The 24,057-nt window shown below is 45.1% G+C and overlaps 1 long non-coding RNA gene across 3 annotated transcripts in view; it reads right to left on the bottom strand.

Moving 5' to 3' along the window:
• Positions 1-24,057, bottom strand: part of LOC148050140 (uncharacterized) — a 313,700-nt gene that overhangs the window by 122,573 nt on the left and 167,070 nt on the right. For 2 of the 3 annotated variants that reach the window (XR_015701357.1, XR_015701358.1), the window contains one exon: positions 8,456-8,671. This is a non-coding gene — a long non-coding RNA (uncharacterized LOC148050140). Of the gene's footprint in view, positions 1-7,687; positions 7,762-8,455; positions 8,672-24,057 lie in introns of those variants that run through there. The other variant, XR_015701359.1, reaches the window with a different exon arrangement.

The raw sequence follows: 24,057 nt of genomic DNA, 5'->3' as shown, positions 1-24,057 counted from the left end.
CATTTGCAGGACCTTAGGAAACACCAGGCTTCCTTCCCTTACAAAGCATTATTCTCTTGTTGGCTGACAGCACCTCTTTGTCTGGGCAGAAGAGCAGTGCAAACACTGAACCTGGAAGCTAGCGCCCACTGCGGCCTTCAGAAGCGAATGCTACTGCCATCACCCAAGCATGCTCCATCCTCTTAACTCATGAACTAATGCATTGGTTTTCTATCTCCTGTTTTGTGCCATGCATCATGGGTGACTATCACCAAACAAAATCACTGCTGGAATTGCTGAAACTGGCTTTGTGTCCAGGCCTGCAGCTAATAGCATCTTGACTGCATCCTACTGCCCTTTTGGGAAGCATTATGTAGCCTCTTGATTCTGCTCCCCAGATCCTGTTGACTTCAGAAGACATGTATCTGACAAAGCCCCCTCCCTTCCAAAACCGTATGCACAGGATATGGCTGGGATGGAGTTAATTTTCTTCCTAGCAGCCCGTATGGTGCTGTGTTTTAGATTTGTGACTTCATCAGTGTTGATAACACACCAATGTTCTAGCTCCTGCTGAACAGTGCTTGCAGAGCATTAAGACCTTCCTTCTTTCTCACTCTGCCCCCACAGCGAGTAGGCTGGGGGTGGGCTAGTCTTTCCAACGTAGCCATTGCTCAGAGACTGGCTGGGCATCGGTCTGCTGATGGAAGGTGGTGAATGACTGCCTTTGCAGCACTTGTCCATTGTCCTCGTGTCATGTCCCCCCCTTTTTTTTCCTTCACTTAATAAACTGTCTTTATCTTGACCCAGGAGTTTTTCTTACTTTTGCTCTTCCAATCCTCTCCCTCATCCCACTGGGAGAGGGAGTGAGCAAGTGGCCAGCTGAGTGTTTAGCTGCTGGTTGGGGTCAACCCACCACACCCTAAAACCCCCAAAAGTATATTTTCAGGCTAATCTTTACTTGACTTAACTTCTGTTGTAATCACAGCTAAAAACACCCTGTATCAATCTAAAACTCCCTTTAGCTGGGTCTCAAATTGCCCTGCATTCTGATTTTTTTCAGATCTCACAGTAACTTCAGACTTTAGGACACGCTAATTCAAACAAATGTAAGTAAAGCCATGTAGGGACCCAGGACACATTGCACCTGTGAGGCATCACAAAACTTTTCAGAAGCTTTCTAGACCTCAACCCTTGATGTTTAGAAGGTAAAGCCACGGATTTGGGGTAATGTCATTTAAGCTGGATGTGGATTCCCAAATCCTTCCCTCCTAGGAGTCAAGTCTCCCTGAGACACTGAGGAAGCAGGGAAAGGAAAAAGCAATCTTGGTCCATCAGTTCTCTGTGCAGCTCTCAGCCATGCCCATCTCTGGATTTTGTTCTCAAGTGCTGAAATGTTTCAGGCTGTTCAGATAGGGAGAACTGTGCTTTTGGAGGGTGTCCAAACTATCCATTAGGCTTCTCTTAGTGAATAAATTGTTCTGCTTGATTCATGGGCAACGCTGTTGTCTCTGAAGGGAGTTAACTAGAACATAACCAGGACTAGTGCATAGTGCTGCGCAAGTAACTGGGACCAATTTGATCAATACAGCTGAAATGAACAGCATGAATTTTATTCCAATTGAAATATAAGTTAATTAAGCCGTGAAAAGTAGCTTTGCAGAGGCAGAGAGAATGCTTCTGCAGGCACACAACCTCCTCTGAACCCCTCATTTCATATATAGTCTTCCCTATCATCCTTTGCAGCATTTCTTATCCTCATTTTCTCCACCAGCTCGTCAGAGCCACCAGGTGATTGTCACACACACTTTCCTCACCTTCCTCTGCACACATCAGTGATTGGCAAAACCTCAACAACTAGACCCACTGCAAGAGTTTCTGTGCTTCCTACAGCATCTTTCCGTTGCAATACTGCTCCTGTGCTCCTCCAAGCCAGCTCTGAGGCACTAGCACTTCACAGAGCTACATCCCAGCTCCATGGCTCTGAGATAAAAGAAGCAAAGCCTGCTCAGCTTCCCTCAGGAGCTGCTGGCTGACCAGCAAAGTGATCATCACCAACAGCTCCAATTACCGTCATTTTAACTCTCACAGTCATTCTTCATCACTGGAGGTATCCAACTGCACCAAGTTCCTGAGCAGGGTCCCCATTGGTCTCTCATCCTCTTTCTTCTGTCTTGGCCTTGCACAAGGCCCTCTTCTGCCTGGTGGGACACAACCCAAGTTTGTTGACACTTGACCTTGCCTGAAGAGTCTACGACTCAGGATGACAACAAGCATTTCATTAGCAGTTCTCTCAAAGGGTACAATGATAATAACCAACATGACTGAAGTAGTTGACCTTGCAGAGTGGGCATCATGTCTACTTCTCCCTGATTTGCCCGTGGAAGCGCAAAGAGGTCCCTAAGAGCCCAAGGTGGGGACATGCACATCGACAAGCCCTCACCAGTAGGAGCTATGCGTGTAAGTGGAGCAGGAGAGAGTTTAGTCACCAGCATAAAAGCTAGCCATACTTCTAGAAGTCTTTGTGAGCAGCTATTGAGCCCTCAAATACCAGACCGCAAAAGCCAACTTCACTTCAGTCAGGCAGATGCAAATTTTGAGGACCTCCATTAAGGTCATTCAAGGTAGATCCTTTTCCCTCCAGAATAATCAAATGCATATCTGGCCTATCATCTGCAGCGCAAACCCTACCCAAATGCTTCCAGTGCTGACAAATGTATTCTTCCATCATTGCTCAATTGCTATTTGCTCAGTTTAGCTCCGTGTGTATTATAATAGCATTTAAAGACAGAGCCAGCCTTCAAAAGCAGATGAATCTGAAATTAACAACAGAGGCATTTTCACTCTGAGGTCTGGATGAGAACATAAAATAACTGAACTTTGTTCCTGTGGCTTATTACATCATCCGGCCCCTCTTTGACTGAAAATATTTCTATTCCTCATTCCAGCCCATCTGGTCTTCAGAAAACTCCTTCTATTTACTTGAAAAACAACTAACTGGAGGCAAAGGCGCTTCCCCCACCAGCCCAGAGGAAAGTATGTTCATAATTAAGTGAAGAGTATTGCATGTTTATTCCCGCTAGTGCATGTGCACACATACACACGTGTGTGTGCGTATGCCTATTTTTAGTTACACTGTCAAAATTGGCCTAATATTTCACAGCAAAGGAGGTCTTCTTGACCCGAAAAAACACATCGTTATTTCTAATTAGGAAATAAAGAAACAGAGTTGTCAAAAATATCTCTCTGCAGGGGAGCTGTGCTGCAAGATGACGGGACTTTTCCCTGCTGTTGTGTTTTCTTTAATTTACTTTGGTGTGAAAACTGGACCCAATGAAACTTGCCAGCCATCCGGGAAAGGAAGAAGGGGGTTAGGACAACAGTGCTGCCCTCTCTTTCCTGCGTGTGTTGGGAAAGGCATTTTGGGTCTTCTCTTTAGATGAAGAAGTGCACTCCTCCAACAGAGGTTCATCTCATTTAGCATAGCCTCACCTGCCTGTACTGTGTTCAGGCTGCCTCTGCTGCTGCACCTTTTCTTGCACTGGAAGGAGACCAGGCTGAAGCAGTACAAACACTTTGTATCAGTGTAACCCATGCCATCAGTATATGAATTATTTCCACTAAGACAGTTGAGCACATCTCTAACAAGAGAGTTATTCTCCTCCTTTTACCATCTATAGTGGGGAAATGACACATTCCCCCTTGTCTTATCCTTCCTTATTATAACAACTTCTGGGAAAAAACACACTAATTTACCATTTTCCGGGATAGAGCCTGTAATGAGGTGGGTCACGACTGAGTTCATGGCCTCAGGACACAACTTGAGCACACACAACAGCAGGAGCATGGAAAGAGAGCTTCATTGCACTGTCTCCAGGAACAACGCCCGCATGCCTGCCAGGCCATTGGGACACAAATCCTCTGAAGAAATACTAAATGACTCAGGGCTGAGCTCATTTGAAACAATGACTGCAAAACCACACGTGAAGGGGTGAAACCCCCTCTAATGACCATGCTGATGAATTCTCAGAAATTGTTGGCTGAGAGGAAATGCATTTGTACTGTCTGACAGATGGAAATCACTAGGGCAAGGCTGCCCAGCAGCAATTTTCTCCTCTGGCAGAGCCAGGAGGCAGAGCAGACCTCCAGGATGTCTCCCTGAGGTGGTAGGACCCAGCAGGGTACACAAGCTCAGGCTCAGCCATTCACACCTTCCTTAGGAGCCGATTTATTTTTTCCAAGACAGAGGAGAGGCTGTATAAGTTTGAACAGTGACACTCAGTCAGGTTTTTCTTTTCAGCTCTGTCTCCAAGCTAGACAAGAAATTCCACCACATGGAACATGACACACTGCACAACAGCCCAAACTAGCAGGGCTTTTAGGTAGGGTTGGAGAAGATCATTCATACTTCATGCTCACCGTACCCTTGGTATCTCTGTTAACATCCTTAACATCTACCTAATTTGGTCTCTGATCCACTTAGATTTGTACCGGGACCATTATTAGTTGTATTACAAGAAACTCCACTGACGTGAGTTTGCTTTGCTGCTTGTGGCGTATCAAAAATTGCCTCTTTCTAGATACAGGGTCTATTCATGTGCTTCTGGGTTGTAATTCACACTTGACTACACTTGAAACAGAGAGGTTTCAGTGCAGTTAATGAAAAGATTGTGGTACATAAGACTATAAAAACCTGAGCAGCAAACCACTGAGGGTTTGAAGCACTTGAAGTCCATATAGACATGGTACACAAAGAATAGAAAAGAAAACAGGGATTCAGAAAGATGAGACCACTAGAGCTCTGGAAGGAAGGAAGTGCTCTCCTAGGGTATGCAACCCACAAATCCCCACAAATACAAAGCAAAAACAGGTTCAAACTTAAACCTTTTCAGGCAATAAAAGGAAAAAGACCTATGACTTTCATATTCTGAATGAGGTCACTGAAACACCAAATAAGAGGCAAGCACGTCCATCTTCAAGCCATTGTGCACCCATTTTTTCCCAGTAAGAACTACTGAGCAAATCCTACCCAAACTCTTGGAGAGATCGTAGGGTGCAGAAGACCTGCTTCTGCACTAACATATCTTTTGTCACATTTTGTCAGCCTGGCTGTAAAAGGGGCACTTATCAGTTCACTCGGCACCTCATTAGCTGCCATGCAAAGCCCTAAGGACTGCTGCAAGGACGACCTGCAAGAGTCCAGTTTAACATAAGTGCTAGTGACAATGTTATCTGGTGGGATCGCTCATCTGTGACACACGTTTCCCAGGTGCAGAAAGAAAACCCACGCTACTGGCTTTTAGAAAAAAAACAAAAACACACACCGAGCAATATGCTTTAAGTCTGCATTCATGTTGAGAATGAAATGGGTTCATCATGTCCTGCTTTATCCACAGGGGTACAAAATGCAAGTGGTTTGCCTTTTTTCTTTTACCTCTTTTTGACGTTGTCAGAAGACTCCATTACACCTGAGGAGTACATCAGGCAGATAGCTACACTCAATCCATTTAGCTCCATAAAGCAAAGCGGTGGTGCTCGCAACAAATTTCATTTCCCATACAGAATGAAACGGATCTTGCAAAGTGTATTATTTCAGAGAACAGAGTTTAAAGAAAGCACTTGCCTGCAATCTGTAGACACCACAGGTACAGGCAGCAGCCTTGGTTTTGTTTCACAGCAATTTATTGGCGCAAAAGATCTAAGAACTGGGCCTTTCAATTTTTAAATCTCCTGATATATCCAGTTTCCAAAGCAAATTATTTGCATATAGAAGTTATTGTCCTTTCCTACTACAGTCCATAGGAATACTGCCCTTAAAGTCAAGCAATCTGGCCGTCAAGGAAGATGCTTTTCTACAGATACCACTTACATGTGCAAAATATACTTCTGTGTCCTTGAGCTTGAAGTCTCTAACCCCTTCCTGACTGGCAGCAAAGTATTACACTGATTTGCCCGATTTGTTTTCCCAGTTCACTACACCCTGCTGGAGTGTGTCCTGCTCTATGCTATAACCCCTCCAACTTCCAGCACGGCACCTCTCTGGATTGATCATGTAGCCCAGACCAGAGGTAAGTAATGCACAGTGGGAGAGGGTATTTTCTTCTTGCTTGTCTGTAGCTTCATCCTTCTACTTGCCTCTGGATAATGTTACTAAACACTGACAACTTTTTCAAGCTTCGCCAGAACAGGCATAACCGATTTCCTGATGTCTTGGAACCCATCCAAACCATCCATTAGCCATGAGTTCACAAACTGATACCTCTTCCAAAAGGCTCATGGGCAACACTATTGTTTCTAAAAAGAAGTTAACTTCAGGTAAATGAAAATAAGATTTACTGCTTGGGACAGGTTGCATGCAGTAAATAACTCTGCATTTATGAATTGTCACCTGTAAGACTCCATTCATCTGCAGCAATAAGGGGCCCTTGGACCACTCAGTGCAGTAACTCTCCATTAAATCACTTATTTATGTGCATCGGTGTAGGAGCCCTGGATGTGGATCACGTCTCCGGGTGCTAGGTGCTACCCAGACACTATGTCAGTCACCACAGTCACATTATCCTGATAGCACTGGTTGATATGGCCCTGAGTAGGAACTCCTACCAGCATCTCCTCCTACACTTCCCCTGCCATCTGCTTCCTTAGCAGGTGATGTAGAGCGTTTGTGAGCCAGATAGGTAGCTCATTCTGGGGAAGGGGCTGGTGAGAGATCCTCAGTTCCTAGTCACAAGGTTGAGTCCTTGGCATGGTGATCACCAAGGCACACCAAGGCCACAACAGAGCCCCAGAGATGTACTGCCATGCAAGTACTTCCCTCCCCGCTGCTCCCTCCCACTGGCTGCTGTGGGCTCTTCAAGGCCAGGCTTGTTGCTATCCAGCAGAAAATGTAGTGCCAAAATTGAGAGACCTGCTATTCCTCCTTGGCACAGAGCCTCTGGCCTTGCTCCCAGACTCCAGTCTTCTCAGCAGCATCAGTCCTGAGCAGCGAGAGGTCCCTACCATCGGCACTAACATGGATCTGCAGAGGCTCCTTCCTACCATCGTTTTCTGTGTTCCCACTATTACTGAATTCTCTCCAACCACACAAAGCCTGTAATATTGCATTCCCAAATGCAGGGTGGATTTCTCACCCCTAGATAGCTTGCCAGACCCTTATGATTCACCATGCACAACTGTTGTCTACAGTGCATGTCCTAAAAACACCTTGCAGCAAGGGCTAGTAGCAGCACATCTCAGGCTCGATGTTAAACCAGAGCCCTAGGGTTTTGCTGCTTCAGATCCTCAGTTTGTCCAACATCTATGATCTTTTAGCAGTTTCACAGACAACTTCCAGACATATATTCTTAATAACACTGTTGCAAAATGACCTCAAGGGACCGAGTGTCACAAATGACTGAGCCACCATCACTCCCAATGTGTGCAGCCCATGAAGCTGAGACATCTGCTTCTCAACACTCTGAGCAGAGCTGACCCTTCAGAAACTCTCCACCCTAGGACCTGCTGGTATTGTATGGTAGATGGGAAAAATTTACTTCATGCTTGTGGGTTTTTACATCATGGCCAAAAAAAATTCTGAGTCCCCATCTGTTTTTCAGTATAAGGCATTGATTTTCTGTAGCAAGGAGGGGATGTTAATATGGGACAGAGACACCCCTATGAAACAAAAGCTGTTTACGATTACCCGATACCACGTCATATTAAAGACTCTTACCACCAACAGCACGTATAGATCAGGGTTGATGGTGGTCTGGTGTGCGTCTCTTTTTCCCCCAGCTCTTCCTAGAAGCTTCAAACCTGACTCAAATATAGATATTTACATGGTGGGTGAATAACCACTCAAACAATATGAAAATCGCCACGAGCAAAAGTACTCTGAGCCAGCAGTGGGGAAAAAAAGCTTTTACCAAAACCACACAAAATGGAGAAAGCAGGAGAGAAGTAGTGCCAGCGTGGCTAGCAGCATCCATGTGAAAATGGTACCCTCAGATGCACAAGCAGGTTTAAATCTTCCCTGCAGTTACACCTAACAAGGAGACCTGTCTCTGCATGCAGAGGCCACCTGCTACCAATTCTGCTGCACCAGGGACAGCAACTGTGCAAACTTCATCAAGGTTCTATTCAGACAAAATAGAAACCCATCAAAAATTATCAAGTTGAATTTGCACTCTTTTCCTGAGGTTGACACGGTTTAACTAATATGTTGATTCTGCCACCAACTTTGCACACAGAGCTATGGAAAAGGCCAGAATTTCACTCATTTTCTGGACGTTATTTGTGGTAGCAGGTAATTCTTAATAACCCCTCAGAGCCATCCAGTGTCTAATTGTAAAAATAGTTTCATAGTTAATTTGTAGGAAAAAATAGGTGACTCCAAATCATCTTTTAAAGTTGAAATTCAGTCTCACAGACTGAAGGTCCCAAATATCCAGAGTTACCTAGAATGAAACATTGAAAAGAAAAGCACGCTTGAGCAACTCACCTAATGCTGGGGTTTTCTCCATTACCTGCAGCGAGCACTGGCCCCAGCATAGGCTCGGCTTCAGGAACAGAAGAGTTGATCATCACACAGCAATCACAGCAAAACCAGCGATCCTTGGAGAAGCTGCCAGCCTCGTACTTGGGAGATCTGGGTTTCCCTTCCACTGCTAGCACTGCCATTCCTGCATGCTCTCAGCCAGCCATGCAATTAGCACTTCTGTTGAAGAGAAAAGGAAAAAATTCACGTCTCGCTGGTTGTTTTGCCTGGTAAGAGTGCAAGCCTCTTGGAGCAGGGCTATCTTTCCCCGTGTGCTCTGCCCAGTCTGGATGGCCACTGTCAGCCAGAGTCTCAAAACACAAATGCTGATGAGCAGTGGCTGCTAAGTAGCACATACACGTGTAGACGGAAACAGAAGGGGTTTCCGCCAAACAAGTCTGTGTTTCCTTGGCAGGACTGAAACAGTATGGTGAAGAGTTCAGGCTCAGATGTGTTAATAAAATACCAAAAGGAAGCCCAGCTACTAAAACACCTTTTTGGAGATGCCGCTAATCTCGTCTCCTGATGTACATACCTCCATGTTCCTGCTCCCTGGGAGAGCAGTCACAGACTTCGCTTTTAAGCCCTCAGCAAGTTTCACATTGCAACAGAACGATATATTTAATACACATTACTACAGGCATTTAGCTTCAAAATCCTGGTCAAAAAAAATGCATCTAACTAGTCCTACAGTTTTAACAAACCTACAAAGAAAGGCCAGGCAAGTTATTGTTTTTGACACACAGTAAGGTGCTGCCTTGCCATGGCCTAGAGGGCCATACCTCATTTCCCAGCCATTTCCAGGGCACTGCAAATCCCAGCTATTGGGCAATGAGCTGGTTGCCACCATACAACACAAGGGGCCCCTGGCTTCAAGGAAGTCATCGCTTTGTTAGAGCAGCTTGAACAGAAATTTTGGGTGGGATCATAACGCCTTGCAGTATCTCTCAGGGGGATTAGGAGTGAATCTTTGGGACAGGTTTTAGAGCCTGCGTTTGGCAAGCGTGCCTCTAATACATGTGCCTTTCAGCCAGCATCTCTTCAGAGACTCAGAGGTCTTGGCTACTATGGCTTCATGGTGGCTGCAAACTGACTGAAGACGACTATGCTAACAAGGCTTTCCCCAGTGAGGGTGGAGGCGCTTACAGGCACTTGTTGGCCAGCAGACACAGCAGCACAGCACTGAGATACAGGGGCTGAAAACAGCTTCTGCCATTTACCCAGCAAGCTCACAACTGTTTGTCCTCTTTGGCAGCTCTTACCAAAACATTAGTGATCTCTGATCAGTCCCATTCTGCTTCCACGTTGGGATTAAGCCCTGAGATGTGCAGAATCCATGAAAACCACATTGAGAAACTGAGGAGGCCATATCACATCTGTTAGCTGAAAGGCCCAGGATCACCGAGAGCTCTCACTTGGGAGCCATGAGCTACCAGTGACTCACTGGGGTTTCTACCACAGCAGTCTTGCTTAATTGCTTTACTATAACAAAGGATCTTGTGTTTATCACATTAACATGGGCCAAAGTCTTCCCTGCATATGTTTCAACTTCAGGTCCAACAACTGCAGCTAAGAGGAGTACATGTTCTGCAAAATCCAATCACTTAAGATTTACAGGAGTCAAAAGTCTGTGCTGGCATGATGACCTCTACATTTGGTCTCTAACAAGCTGAACCTCATGAGCTTTTCAAGCCCTGTCCCAGCTGGCAGTAATGCAATGCTGGACACATTTTCCAGAAGGCTGGTTGTCCCCACAGCACCCCTCTGCAGGCTCTCCAGCCCAGTCTGCACTGAAGGACCAGCACAGGACACGGGGTTCCTCCTGAACCAAGACCAGGTAAGCTGTGAATGCCTTTCTGAAATGCTTTCAGGTGAGCTGCTCCTCTGCCTTGCTTGGCTGTCCCCTCTGAAGATGCGCTTAAAATGACAGCCACCTACATTTATGCCTACCCAGTCTGTATCACCATGGGCTGTCCTGTACTTCTCCTTCAGGTTCCTCTGCAGGTCCTGAACAGTTCTGCAACATTTGTCCCTCAGAATCACAAACCAGCCCCGTGTCTACACAGCTGCTACTCTCCCCTGGTATCACAGTTCAGGGGTGCCCAGACAACACCAATGTGTTCCTCCAGAAGCACCCGACTAGAGGCTTTTTGCTAGAAACTTTCCCTTGCTCTGCCAGCCTCCTTACTCATTCCCAGATCGTCTTTCTCCACTGCCCCCATATTCTTCTTCCTCTCCCCACCCCACATTGTTTCTCTTTGCAAGGCCCTTTTCTTTGGAAATTACACAATTTCCCTTTGGGGGAGATTAGCAAACGGGGTTTGGCCGTTGTGCCTGGGATCCCTTGGCAAGGAGCACAAGGTGGGGAAAAGAAATAATATATAACTTCTCGCGCTCAATGGCCCCTCTGTGCGCATGCTCCTCGCGTGGGCGGTGGTTAATCATGCTGCCTTCTGTGCCACTGCTCTATTACTAAAGTATCACATCCTTCGTTAAACACAGGGCTGCAGCCATGTGGTCTGCAAGTCCTTCTGCATGCCAGCCACCGTGTGAGGGGGCATGGGTGCTTCCCAGCCTGGCAGCACACACAGGCAGCCCCCCAAGGTCTTCAGGGGAAAAAAAAAAAAAAAAAAACCACACAAACCACTGCCAAAACCAGTTCCTTTTCTTATTCCAGCACTTCGAAAAAATAAATACAGAGCAAACGAGGCTAGCTGAAGCCATGGGGAAAAGGAATATATGAGGTGAGCACAGAGAGAATAGTTACAAGACTGTAAGAAGAGCTAAAGGAAAAATGCCTCATTGGGACAGGTTTTCCATGGGATTGCAGCCACCAGAGCAGCACTGGACTCAGGGGAGGAGCACTCTTCAAGGGCCTTGAGGAAAGGGAAAGATGATTATAAGCAAACGGTTCATTTCCTTCCCAAACTTTTTATTTTTAGGATTCATTACTATAACCTGAAGAGATGGCCTGACGCATCGCTAAGGTTTTTCATCCTTTATCCTGGGAAACCATTTCTTGTATCAACAATGCTCAAGGCCATGTCTCCATCTGGCATGAATTCCCACAGCTTTCAGCGAAGCTACAACAACCACCAGCAGCAGATCCACTCAGCTGACCCTTAAACTTTTCTTAATTTCCTCTGCTGCCCCTTATGCTAAATCCCCTTTGGGCTAGAGCTCCTCTTCCTTCAAAGTGGCTCTCGCCTCCAAATGCCTGAAAGTACATTCAACTTTACACTGTTTCGGCAAGGAAAATCTAGCTGTTGTAGCCGCTCCTTCAATCCATCCTACTCTTGCACGTTCAGTCTGGTATGGAGCCTCCTGCTCCTACACTGCTCCAATGCTTATGTGAAGCAAGCAGAAACCCCAAGACTTCTGAGGTGGGACCGGGTCTGGCGCAGGATGTAGCCAAAGAAACTAGTGGATTAACAGCCATTAGAGAACCTCGGCCAGGCTTCAAACATAAAACCCAATACTTCCTGCATGGCTGAGGAGCACATGCCTGAGGGACAGTGCCCCTTTATGTGCTCCCAGACGCGCTTTGTGCGCTTGGGTCTCGAGAGTCCAATAAGCTTCATTCAGCCGGAGCAAAAAATAGACAAAGATGAAATCAAATATCATGACATTTTCTCAACGTTTCTAGTCAAACAGAAAATTAAACAGGCTCAGTATTATTGCCAGAATGTTAATTTATGCACCGCTTTGGGGAAAGCAGACTCAGGCACACACAGAAGGTCAGGTTTAACACTGTTATTAGCTGTCCCCTCCTTCCTCCTAGAAATCTGCACGGAGCTACTTCCCAATCAAAGGGGGAATATTTAACATGGGGAAGAGGTGGATGAAGGGCTGCAGCTTTATATGGAAAAGGAAAGCGGGGACATTTCAAATCACTTGGTGACAGGCAGGCTGCGAGGGCATTATCTACCCCAAAATCATCTCAATCTTTGCCCATTCATGCAACAACTTCTGCATATAAGTGTTATGGATACACTGTACTGGTGGGGTTTGTCGTGTGGTGTCGTGTCCCCCCCCCCCGTTTTTTTTTTTTTATGACACAGTGACAATAAAATCTATTATCCTGTGCCCAGGAAATAGGTAGTGGGAGAGTTTACCCTCTTCAAATATCAAAGGTTGAATTAAAAAATAAAATACTGAATCTGAATCAAAATTCTAATAATGCAAATTAAAGGAGTAGAGATATTTCTACATTGTGCTCATTAAAGCACCGTGAGGGAGGGCAGGAGAGGTGGCTTAAAGACATTAGTTTACAAATGACAAAAAATTTCTAAGTATGACCCTTGCCCCAGGCTTCTCAAAATCAGGTTTTGTGCCACATCTGTACATTGATGTATATCACATACACCCTTTGGGCTGGAAGTCTCCTCCTGTGGATCAAAACCCCTGTTTTCATAAAATGCAGAACACAGCCAGCAATGTAAAACTAGTGCTGGCTGCTCTGTCAATAGGCATAGAGGAGAGCTGGCCGCAGAAAGGAGGGGAATTTGGAAAAAGTGTCAAATCGTCCATCTTCACAGGACCAAACACCAGCTGCAGCTGATGGATCTCCAAAACCACCAGCATCGTCAGAGGGAACCCTCCTTCCCCGAAATCACACCGCACAGTGTCTGTGACTACAGTGTTCGCAGCTTACTGTGGACAGCAGCTGATGTGCAGGTTCCCCACTGAGCTGTGGTAGTTCTGAACCAATTTCAGGTCATCTTCCTGAGTTCTCTGGCAATTGAAGGAGCTGGATAGGAAAAACAGGCTGACTGCAAATGAAATGTGAACCTGAAGCACTTGCTGGAATAAGCACTTATTACATTCAAAGACTCACAAGAGAACTGAATGCTGTAATGGTTTTTTACAAGTTTGAGCAAACAGATGCATTGTGAACACCTCGCAAAATCCCTCTCCTGAATTCATATTTAGCAGCCCTTGGAAGTGTCTCTTTCTTGGAAGATCAGACATCCCAACTCCTTCCAACTAATTAAATGGATTTCCCTGGGAATAAATTGTAGCTGTCACCTAATCAGATGGTGCATTTTAATAAGATGTTGGCTTTCCAGTGTTGAAGTATCCAATTGCCACATTTGTTTTGGTTAGACTATGTACCCCATTTAGGACTCAAGTCTAGTTTGTTAACAAAGAAGTTAACAGCTCACTGCAAAAATTTATGCCACCAATTCAAGCTCCCATTTCAGGTTCTTTTTGCTTCTCCCTTCATATCCTTATTAGGGTCTTCCTGTTTTTCTTTCTTCTGAGAACAGTGAAAACTTAGCACATCACCAACATTTCTTGTGTCTTTTTGGATACTATCAACTGTTGTGGCCATACCACAAAGCTTGGTGTCCCTCAAGCCCTTTTTCAAATCAGATGTAAATGCTAAATGAAAGCTTCATCAACACGCCTAACAGCTAGCGTTTCCAGAATAACAGTGCCAGAAAAAAATTCAAATACAATGAGCAAAGGAAGCAACAATGATTTCTAAAGTCATTCACTGGAAGGGACTTAAGTTGTCCTGATATGTCCCAGAGCCGTCAGCAGTGTCAGTACTTTGTCATAACTGCAGGTGATAGAAAACACAGCTCAAGTCAAACCAGGTGGAGAAACTGATCCACTTACTGAAAGACCTTTCATTTACTTTTTAAAACCAGTAATGTGCCAATCCAGCAATTCACACTTTTCAGTACTTTTAGTAGCAATGGGACCAAAGTGTAGAAGGTAATCAGAGGAGAGGTGACAATCTGGGCTGCAACAATCAGTGGGCCTCTTGGGATGGTGAACCTCTTGGGAACGATCTCTCATATTCTTCCCTGGCAAGATAACTATGAAGCAACCCCACCTGATAACTCACATCTCTTCTACCAGTGAAATACTTATGCCCAAATAGCCTGCGTTACCACACACAGGAGTGACCAAGCCCTGAGATGCATCTGATCACATTGCATTCCTTCCCCAGAGAAACTTAGAGGGATGCAGTTCTTTACCAGGAGCTTTTTAGGGGTATCACAAATCATGCGCCAACTGCTTACTCATAGCCAGTGTCACAATAAGACAACATTATCGAAGTCTTGAAGTACAAATCATTAACACATTGAAGTCACTAAGGGTGATACTTGCAATTCTGCTGTAGGTACCAGCTCTGCAGAGCATTACTCCCGGTTTGAGTAGGAAGTCATCTGAGTAGGAGTCAGGCTTTCTAGGTTTCTTGTGAGGAAGCGTCTCCATGCATGCAACAATAGAGACCAGTTATATGAGGCATGATACTAGGGTTAAAAGTGAACATTAAGCAAAGGAGGCTAAGGGCACACCAGGGGAAAGGAGACCCAACTAGAAGAACTCTGCTGAAGTTGCAAAGGCCATAGTAAAGGCCATGAAAAACACTAGACTGCTTGCATGATCAAGAGGTCAATCATACTAAGTATGTGTCTTCAGTAAGCTTTTCAGAAGTGGACTTTTTGAAAAGGCAAGTAAATTGTCTCTCTCTCTTCCACTTAGATGTCTTTTCCCCCAAACCAATGTGAACATAATATGGTTAAGCCTTCTAGCTCTCTGTCAAACAGTTAAGGTGGGTCAACAGGGACATAAACAGAACACTTAAGTCCCTCTGTAACAGAAAAGCAGCCTAGTAAACTGTTCTCAAACAGAACAAACTTGGAGTGTTTTTGTGGGTTTTTTTGTTTTGTTTTTTTTTTTTTTTTCCTCCAGGTTAAGTGGGGTTAACATTTGGATGAGAAGCACATTCCAGTGTGATTTCACCACTGAAACAGAGCCATCCCTGGGGTGGAGTCCTGCAGCTGCTGGTAGCTCACATGTATTTTGCTTGATATATCCAAAGAAAGAATTATGCAAGTAATCAAACAAAACAACTGAGGATACATCTCAATTTGGGTAGGACACTGAGGTGAAGCATTCTTGTTCTTGCTATATGCACCAAGGAAATCAAAGGACTTTTGCATTCCCTGAGAACTGATTTTTTTTTTCCAGCCGTATTGATGGTAAGCAGGAAAGAGAAGATATCTCCCTCACTAGAAAGGCAGAAGGCTGATAGTACTGGCACAGAGGTAACATCTCCCTGCAGCAAAATCTGTCCTGCCGCTCCTGTCCTTCACTTGCACACCTCTCCCTCAAGGACCACGCAGCACCACCTCACTGGGTGCCAACCTGAGAGATCCTGACTGTAGATCAGGAAGCTCTGAGGAACATCAGCACATGCTGCTATTCACCTGGCAGCAACAAAGTCAAGAGAGATGCCCCTTCCTTTCACATCACCCAAGCAATGACTGAACAGCTGATAGCTGTACAGTGCTATTGAACACACATAGCAAGACACCAGCTATTAATTTCTCACATTTTTTCCCCAACCTCCCCTCTCCTCGGGCCTTGCCAGCTCACTTCACCCTTCCTTACAGCAGGCTGAAGCCACTTCATATCCTGCTGGCTTTATTCCAGCTGTCTTGACACAACAGTTTCTCCTATTTCTAATCATGCATTTCCTGGCATGATCCCCATTGGAAACCTCCAGTTCTGATAACATTCGATGACCTTTCCTTTATTATTTCCCCACGGCGCTCTTCGGTCCCTGACAGGTTCTAAAATTGGGATTTGCCTTCCTGGAAAGCCAGACACTCGGGGTGAATGACTCATGGGCCTTGGCATGCGGCTCCAACAGCCCAGGACACAAAGGCAGTACCTTCCCCCACGCGCAGTGCATCTAACAGTAGGAAGTATTATTTTGCAGGGCTGTGCTCAGTGATTTCCTAGAAAAGCAACAAAAATGCCACATGTGTTTGTATTTCCATGTGAATTCGGCACAAGGAAATCCACACAGGCCACATGCGGTTTAGAAATTGTAGGTGTTGTGAGCATAATGTCTTGCCTTTGGTATGCAGTAAACATTCCACATCTTTAGGGGAAACTCCCACATAGCCAGGAGAAGGAGGGTTTTTAAAACCCAAGATCCTAACTTCAGCGCAAAGACACAAGCGGACAATAAATTTTGCATCTGCAAAGGAAGCATCTAATTTCACTCAATTATTTTGATACGCTACTTTAGTGAAGCGATTGTGCAAGAGCAATCATAGGCGGACCAAAAAAAAAGGCTTGGTGACATACGAACTCCGAAGAGAGAAAGATGCCTTAGAGTTAAGGCTCTGCCAACAACCTGGTCACACTGCAGAAGTTAACGGGGCCAGATTTCTACCCAGCTTTACAGCTCACAATCACAGCCTTGTTCAGAAAGAAAAATCAGCTCTTATCTCACTACCAAAAAAAAAAAAAAAAAAAAATCAATGAATATACCAGAGCACTCAGCTTGGAGCGTGATACTAAGCCGTTAATAAATCATATCCTCCATGTCAGAAGGATCCTGATGGGTACTGCCTCTGGGATAAATTTTTGCCTGTCACATGGGTTCACGATCATATGTTTTTCTTTGTCCCTCTGCCATCTCTGAGATGAGGATGGATGTCCCAACATTGCTTTATTTTTTTCCCCTGCTTTATATTTAATTTTAAGTGAACATTTTATAAATATAAAAAAATCTGGTTCAAAACATAGAATACATCAGTCTGAAAGACAAAGAACGTGAAAAGTATTTGAACCGAAGCAAGAATGTCTCCACTGAATCAATACAAATGTTTCCTTAGATTTTCTGCTGAAGAAAAACTCAGATCGATTCAAGTCTGAATCAAGATTGAAAATTTAACGTTACCTCAAACATGCTAGGGAAAAAAAAAAAAAAAAAGTGAAAGCTTTTCCCAGCAGAACCTGCTTCTTGCAGTAAAGTGGCTGGTGCCATCTTTCAGAGCAGGATGGCCTTGAAGAGACCTGCCCAACCCACTTCACATACACTGAATGACTGAATACACCCACGTCCTTTCATAGCAGGGACCCAGCAACTATATGAGGTTTAGTCCTTTTTGGGAAATAAATGCACAGCATGCTCCCCAGCTTCATGTCACAAACATCATATATATAGAAACTTCTGCACGTCAGCACACAGCAGATATACAGGCCAACACCTAAGCAGCACACACCTCATCCCCCATCCATCCATCAATTCCCAAAGGAAAGAACAATTGTAGAAGCTACAAGAGCTCCAAAGGCACTAGGGACCAGGGAGGTGTCAGAGCTCCTCCAGCTTCCCCACATGTACAGACAACGCAGACACTTTGGGCCAGAGAGAGCAAGAGACCATAAAAATTTCCACTACAGCATTACTGGGGAAAAAGCATGCATGATTCAACACACCTCTGAAGGAGAAGTCATGTGGAGAAGCATTACTGGGGGGGGAAGAGGAAAAAAAAAAAAAAAGAGCCACGAGGTCATTTATATTGAATCCAGGCTGAACCTTGTAGATTAATTATGGAGGAAAAAATAGGTATTGACAGCTTGATGTTGACTCTAAGCTGGTTATTAGAACAAAGCAGGCTGAGTGTGATCTTTAGAGGAAATAGCTTCTGATAGGGTCCTGGTGCTACGTTTCTTAGGTAACTGGACTCTGGCCAAACCATCTGGCTCTTCTGCGTTTCATTCTAACAAAGAGGACTTCACAAAGCCTGGAAGAAAATCCTGTACACAAGAAATGTAAGAATTGTGCTCAGAAATGTGCCATTGCAGGAGATATTTGATATATTTTAGAAGGATTTAGAGTTACAGGAAAAAAGGTAGGGAATGGAAAAAAGAAATCTTGAAAAAAATCCTTATACCTGAGAAAAAAAGCAGGACAGCCTCTGCATTGTGATGCTGTGGGGTTTTGCATTATTTGACCCTACGTAGGAAACAAGCATCTTACTACTGAAACGGAAAGCCTCTTGCTCCTGGGGCAGAAGAGGATAACAGTCTTAGGGTCACAGTTCCCAAGACAGTGTCTTGGCTCAGTTTAGAAGAGACCACCTCTGAAGGGTAGCTTGCCTGCCTTTTTCCATCAAAACTAATGAAGAGCTATTTAAACCTGAACACAACGGTGGTTTCCTCTGATGTAGAGACACCTGATGTAGATTCGTGGATGTAGATTCCTCTGTAGATGTGGATTCCTCAGATGTAGAAATGGCCTCAACGCAAATCACAGGCTGCTCATCTCTCACCTGTTCAGCCATTGCAGAAAACCACAGGTTTTCCTCAAAATCCCTGTGGCTCCTTCCACTTAATCCACTGCCTTTAATCTCAGTAGCTAAAGCAAAATTGGATTCATAGGGATGTCCATCACGGGGAGGAAGAATGTAACTGTGTTCTTAGCATCTACTCATTTGTAGCAGTGTCAGCACACGCAGACTCCCAAGTCTGCCATGACAAACCTGTGTTGAGCTGACAACCACAGAATATTTGGCAGGGAAAAGGGATCATTAGGGTTCTCAGCAGATGCTCCTAATCTGCTCTCCAAGGCAGGTGGGAGCTTATTGACAAATTCCTTGAGTTCAGCTGGGTGTCAGAGGAGTTTCTCTCTGTCTCAGGCCAGCCAAGTGCTCTGTCATGTCCTGCATAGCTAAGTAACATGATGGCTCTCCTCTTCATCAGCTAGGCATAGGAAAAAACAATGATGGGATGTAGCAGAGAGAGACTGACCTTTGCCAGCTCTTAGACTTCCTGTGATAGCTCATTTCTCTGTCAAGGCTCATCTGTTTTCATTCAGGTTCCTACCTGCACCAGATTTGTGGCAGCTGTTCCCATGCAAAGAACAACCCTGACTTGTTGAAATGACCCACAACAGCCATTGTGCAAGGCGAGGGGGCTTATTCCCAAAAGGACAGGCAAGAGCCTGCAGGACAGAGACAGCAGGACAAAGTCTGGGTGTTCCAAGGGAGCCACAGAGTTTGTCCTGCAGATGAAGGAGTTAGAGCCTCCCTGGGCCTCCATCCAGGAGAGTTAGAGATCTCCCAGCTGTGTATATGTGTATGCAAATATAAACAATCATAACACTACGAAATAGCACCTTTCATGCCTAATAGTTATTCTTGGAGCTTTCAGTTTTCATCGTCTTGGGAATCTTTTACTGAACTGTGGACTCCCAGTGTTATGCCAATGAGTTGGGTTAAGTAAACAGCTCTGACCCCATCATCAAGCTTCCCTTTGCTTTTTCTAATCTTCCAGCCTCCCAGCAAAGTCAGGGGTTACCCTCTGCTCCCAGCTGTTCAGGCAGCTAGATAAAGTTCCCTGCCAGCATTCAGCACCCTGCTCACGAACAGGAACAGCAAACTGCCATAATCAAAAGAAATGCAAAATCAATAGAGCACATTATCAGAGTTAAAGGCAACAAACACTTAGCTACAGGGCTGAGTTCCTCCAGTGCCTCAGGCAGCTCTGTATGAGAACTACCTAGGTAAAGCCATAGAAACATGCATTACCACCTTTCCTCTCTTTCCCATGCCCCAGCTCCTCACTTGGTTTTGATCTCAGCAAAACAACTCCTTTGCTACTCACTTTCATCATGAACTCCGCAAGGAACTGAATTTCTTCCACCTCACCTGGAGTGAGAGTCAAAATTCAAAGGCAAAACTTTTTCCCTTATCCAGAAGCTTTTTCTCTGGAAGAGTGGTCCCAAAGGTGCTGGGAGTAAATTAGTCAACTTTTTGTTTTGCACCTTTTCAGCTTTGGCTGTCCTAAAACTGTCTTTTTCCTCAAGTGAAAACACGTATGAAGATCAAAAATCTTTAGTCTTAATGTAAATTACAGATATAGAGATTGAACCAATCTAATGGATCATTGCTGCCAAAAGAGCTTGCCCCCTCTCTCATCCTCCCCCATTTATCCAAGAGGATAAATGCCATTTGCCACGGCTCTGGTGCTCAGCAGACCCTGCACTGAACCAGCTACCTCCCTCTGACAAGCAAACCTGCTTCTGACAAGTTATCAAGGTGCATCTTCCCAGCACAAGGTCTGCCAAGCACCAGAGCCTGTGCCAGGGAGGAGATGGGAAGACACAGCTGGAATCAGGGAGAGGATATAACAGCTTGCTGCTGCCAGGAGGAAGAAATCAGCTTAGCTGTGGCCGCTAAAATTCACCCTCGCAACTTTGGCTACCAAGGCATGACTGAAATAAAGCAGAAGACAGTGAAGAGAGCTGGAATCTATGCACCTCCCGGCTAGATGGTACAGCACTTCCACTCCCCCCGAAACCTCACTTTGCTCCCTCTCACCAAATCTCTCTGAGAAATGGGAGGAGAAACTGCATTTCATATTATCAGTCCTATCTCCCCTCCTGCTGCTACTGATTTGACGGCAGAAATTTTCAAAAGCACCCAGGAAATGCATACGCCCAATTTCTAACAGGAATAAAGTATCAAAAGCCCCTTGGCTGCATCACCATAAAAGCCCATATATGCAGCCTGCCATAAAGAAATAACAGCTATTTACTGAGTGGTATAAAGATTAGTTTAATGCTATAAATACTTCCAAACATTGTTGAAACATTAACTAATCCGCTCTCACAGCAGCTCCTTGTGGCAAATAAAGACCATTCTTTCTGTGTTGAAGGGGGGTTTAGAGCAGAGACTTTTTTATATATGCAGCAGCATCTCCTGATAGTGGCTCTGAAAACTGTCAGTGCTATTAGTGACCCCTTTTGTGGATGGACAAGATTCTAGTATGAGGGCTGATATAAACACACACTTCAACTGGATACTCTTTAAGGAGGGGATGGGGACCTGGCACTTCTTACACAGATCCAGACAGTTACCTTCCACCAAGGGGAAGCAGCTATTTAATCACAGTGAATTATTCTGAAACAAGTATAATGTTGCTCTTTTTCATTGCACGGCTGTGATTAAAAGATGAGAGGGACCACCACCACATAGCAGGCTCCTGAACTCAGCCAAAAATATAGGATACAGTAGTTGATTGTAGAAAATTGTTTTCTACAGATACTTCATGCTGGTTTTCAAAATTATTTTGGTCCATGGTGGTTCAACCACCCTGAATCTACTCTTGTGATCTACTTTGGAAGAGGTAGGTATAAGTGTCAGTATGCTGCATTTCACTCATGTATCCTTAGATTTTTAGGAAACAACTACCTATAGAAACAGCCTACTCTTTATGTGGAATGATAGGAAAAAAAGTTATATAACTGTTCCACCCAACTGAATATTGTATATATCTGAAAAAATACATACATAAAGCTCAAAGGGCAAAGCATCCTACATGCTGTAAATCAATCTGGATCAGTTTTTCCCTTTTCAGCTGGCTATCACACATCTCCCAAGCATCCTGGTATCCAAGGGCGGCTGCCTCTTTGCTCTGAGGCAAGACCAGCCACGCACACATCAGAAAACTGTCCTCCCCGCTTCTTGGGGTCCACCCTGAAACCCTCTGCTGTGGAGGGCTTGTTCAAGGCAAGAAAGGGAAGAGTGGTAGAAAAGTGGATGAGGAAGCAGCGAAGGAAGCTGTCTGTTAGGCAATACCCCCTTCTGTGACTGTAGGCAGGCAAAGGACTGCTCACTTTGCACCTTCTGTTTGATCTCAGGAATGGGAACCCACAGGCCTGGGTTCCCTTATAATAAAGGTCCCACTTTATCTTTTGGAAAACTGTCTCCAGACCATCTCATACGCCACAGTGATTCACCGCATACTCTGCAAATGAATCTCAGCACGTACAGCGAGGGGTCTACCTGCAAACCAAGAGAAGCTGGCTTCCACTGTGGTTGGGACTATCGGGGGCCTTCAAGGCCCTTGTCCTGAGAGGCTGCAAGCTGAGCAAGAGCTCAGCAGATGATGCCAGGATGGAAGAGGCTTGAGGCAGATGTGTCTGCAGCTCTCCCGGACACCCAGCCCACAGGAGCGTCCACTTCTCCCAGACTCGAGAAGGAAGCACATGGGCTGAAGCATAAGAAGAACACACCAGTAAATACTGCATGAGAAGTAAAAGCAACTCCGGGGACAGTTCCCTAGTGGGTTTACCTTTGCATGACTGAACAAAACAGCTTCATTTTCAATCAGCAGGGGAGAACCGAGCACTTCTGGGGCACCATGTCCCTCCTAGGCCTGCTCCTTGTGCTCCTGCCAGGCCACAGCCAGGGGGTTCTGGCAACAGGACACAGCACTGCGCCATTTCAGTTCGGTTCCCTACTCATAACGCAGCAAGAGACCCAGCTTCTCTCCCTGGCAGGGATTTGGATAAGCCACACTGAGCTTGGGTTAGGCATCTCAAAATTAAAGGTGGCACACGTGGCTATGCTGCACAGCCCAGGATGAGTGTCTGCCCACCCAAGTCACCTCTCTAATATTTCTCATTTTAGACCCAAATCTACTTGTGTTTCTCACAAGCCTGCCATTATCTCAATTTCCTTGTGTAAATTACAGGCAAGAGATACAACCAACACAAGGCTGAGATTATACCAAATGTTGCTCCCATGCAGGGTAGGCAAGATTCCCACTGGTGGGAACATCTGCTGTTATTTTGGGGTAGCTGCAGAAATGTCTCTAATCCTTTCTGCACTGGTCACTTCAGACCAAAGTAAAGGCAAGGGTTATGCAGAGAGCAAGGCTGGGTGGGAAGAGTCTTGCTAGTCCAGGTAGCAGGACACCGGTGCTGTTAGCAGGTAAAAATCTGCTTACTCTTTGCTCTTTTCCCCCCCAAGATGGGATTTTGGTGCTAAGACCAACTAAGGAGCAGCAAAGAAGCAGCAAAGTCGCTGGAGAGAGCCATCTGCCACACTCCAGCAGGAGCGAGTGACATCCCCTGCATGGGCTTAGCTGTGCCAGCCAGAGATGGAAGGAGGCCAGCACAGCCCTGGACCTTTTCTCAGTTCACTCAGTTATTCCTCTGAGCTCAGACCAAGGTCTAGGTCACGGACAAAGCTTTCAGTCCCTTTCTCCATCTCTTCTTGGGTGGCCTTGCAGGGCAACACAAGCCCCACAGCTGCACATGTAACCCTGTACAGTTAACACTGGCTGCTTTTCTACCTGCTTAGCTTTGCACCCAGCTGTGTCCACTGAGTTATGAAGCAGCAGAGAGACCATCTCTGCCTTCGTGCAGGTCAGGGCTGCCAACCAGCCAGGTCACACAGGCTGCTGGGAGCCCCCACATTGAACTGTCCCCAGAGCCTGCTGTGGATGTGCCATCAAAGACAGATATGCAAAGAAATCTTCTATTTTAAACAAAGCCATCATTCAACAAATGTAATGAAATACTTTTGTTAAACATTGAATAGAAAAAAAAAGGTTTCAAAATGCCTATTTTGACATTTTTTAAGTAATGAGTCACCAGGAATACTTTGGGTATTTATAAAAATCTTTGCTTAAATAAAGGGTATAAATAGAGTTATGGTTTTTATTTAAAGTGGAGATGCGGGGGGTGGGATCTGCAAGTTCTTGTTTGGTTGTTGTTGGGTGAGTTTTTTTGGGCGAAATTTTGAGTTTGTATCCAGGTTCGAGAAAAAGAGAGAGAGAGAAAGAAACACCAACTCTTGAAATTTTCCACAGACCGTAAACACTATCCCTGAGCATCTCCACTCACCACCTCTATTGCTTATATTTCCCCATCAAAACTGTCACGTATCAAGCAAGCTTATGTCCACAGTCAGCTAATTAATGTTGCAGAGGCCTGGATTTAAGGAGAAAAAAAAAAA

The sequence above is a fragment of the Nipponia nippon genome, unplaced genomic scaffold (genome assembly GCF_047370975.1).
Source record: "Nipponia nippon isolate SJK-2023a ecotype South Korea unplaced genomic scaffold, ASM4737097v1 scaffold_9, whole genome shotgun sequence".
Classification (NCBI taxonomy): domain Eukaryota; kingdom Metazoa; phylum Chordata; class Aves; order Pelecaniformes; family Threskiornithidae; genus Nipponia; species Nipponia nippon.
Note: the sequence above shows the minus strand (reverse complement) of the source record. Positions and strands in the feature narration are given on the sequence as shown.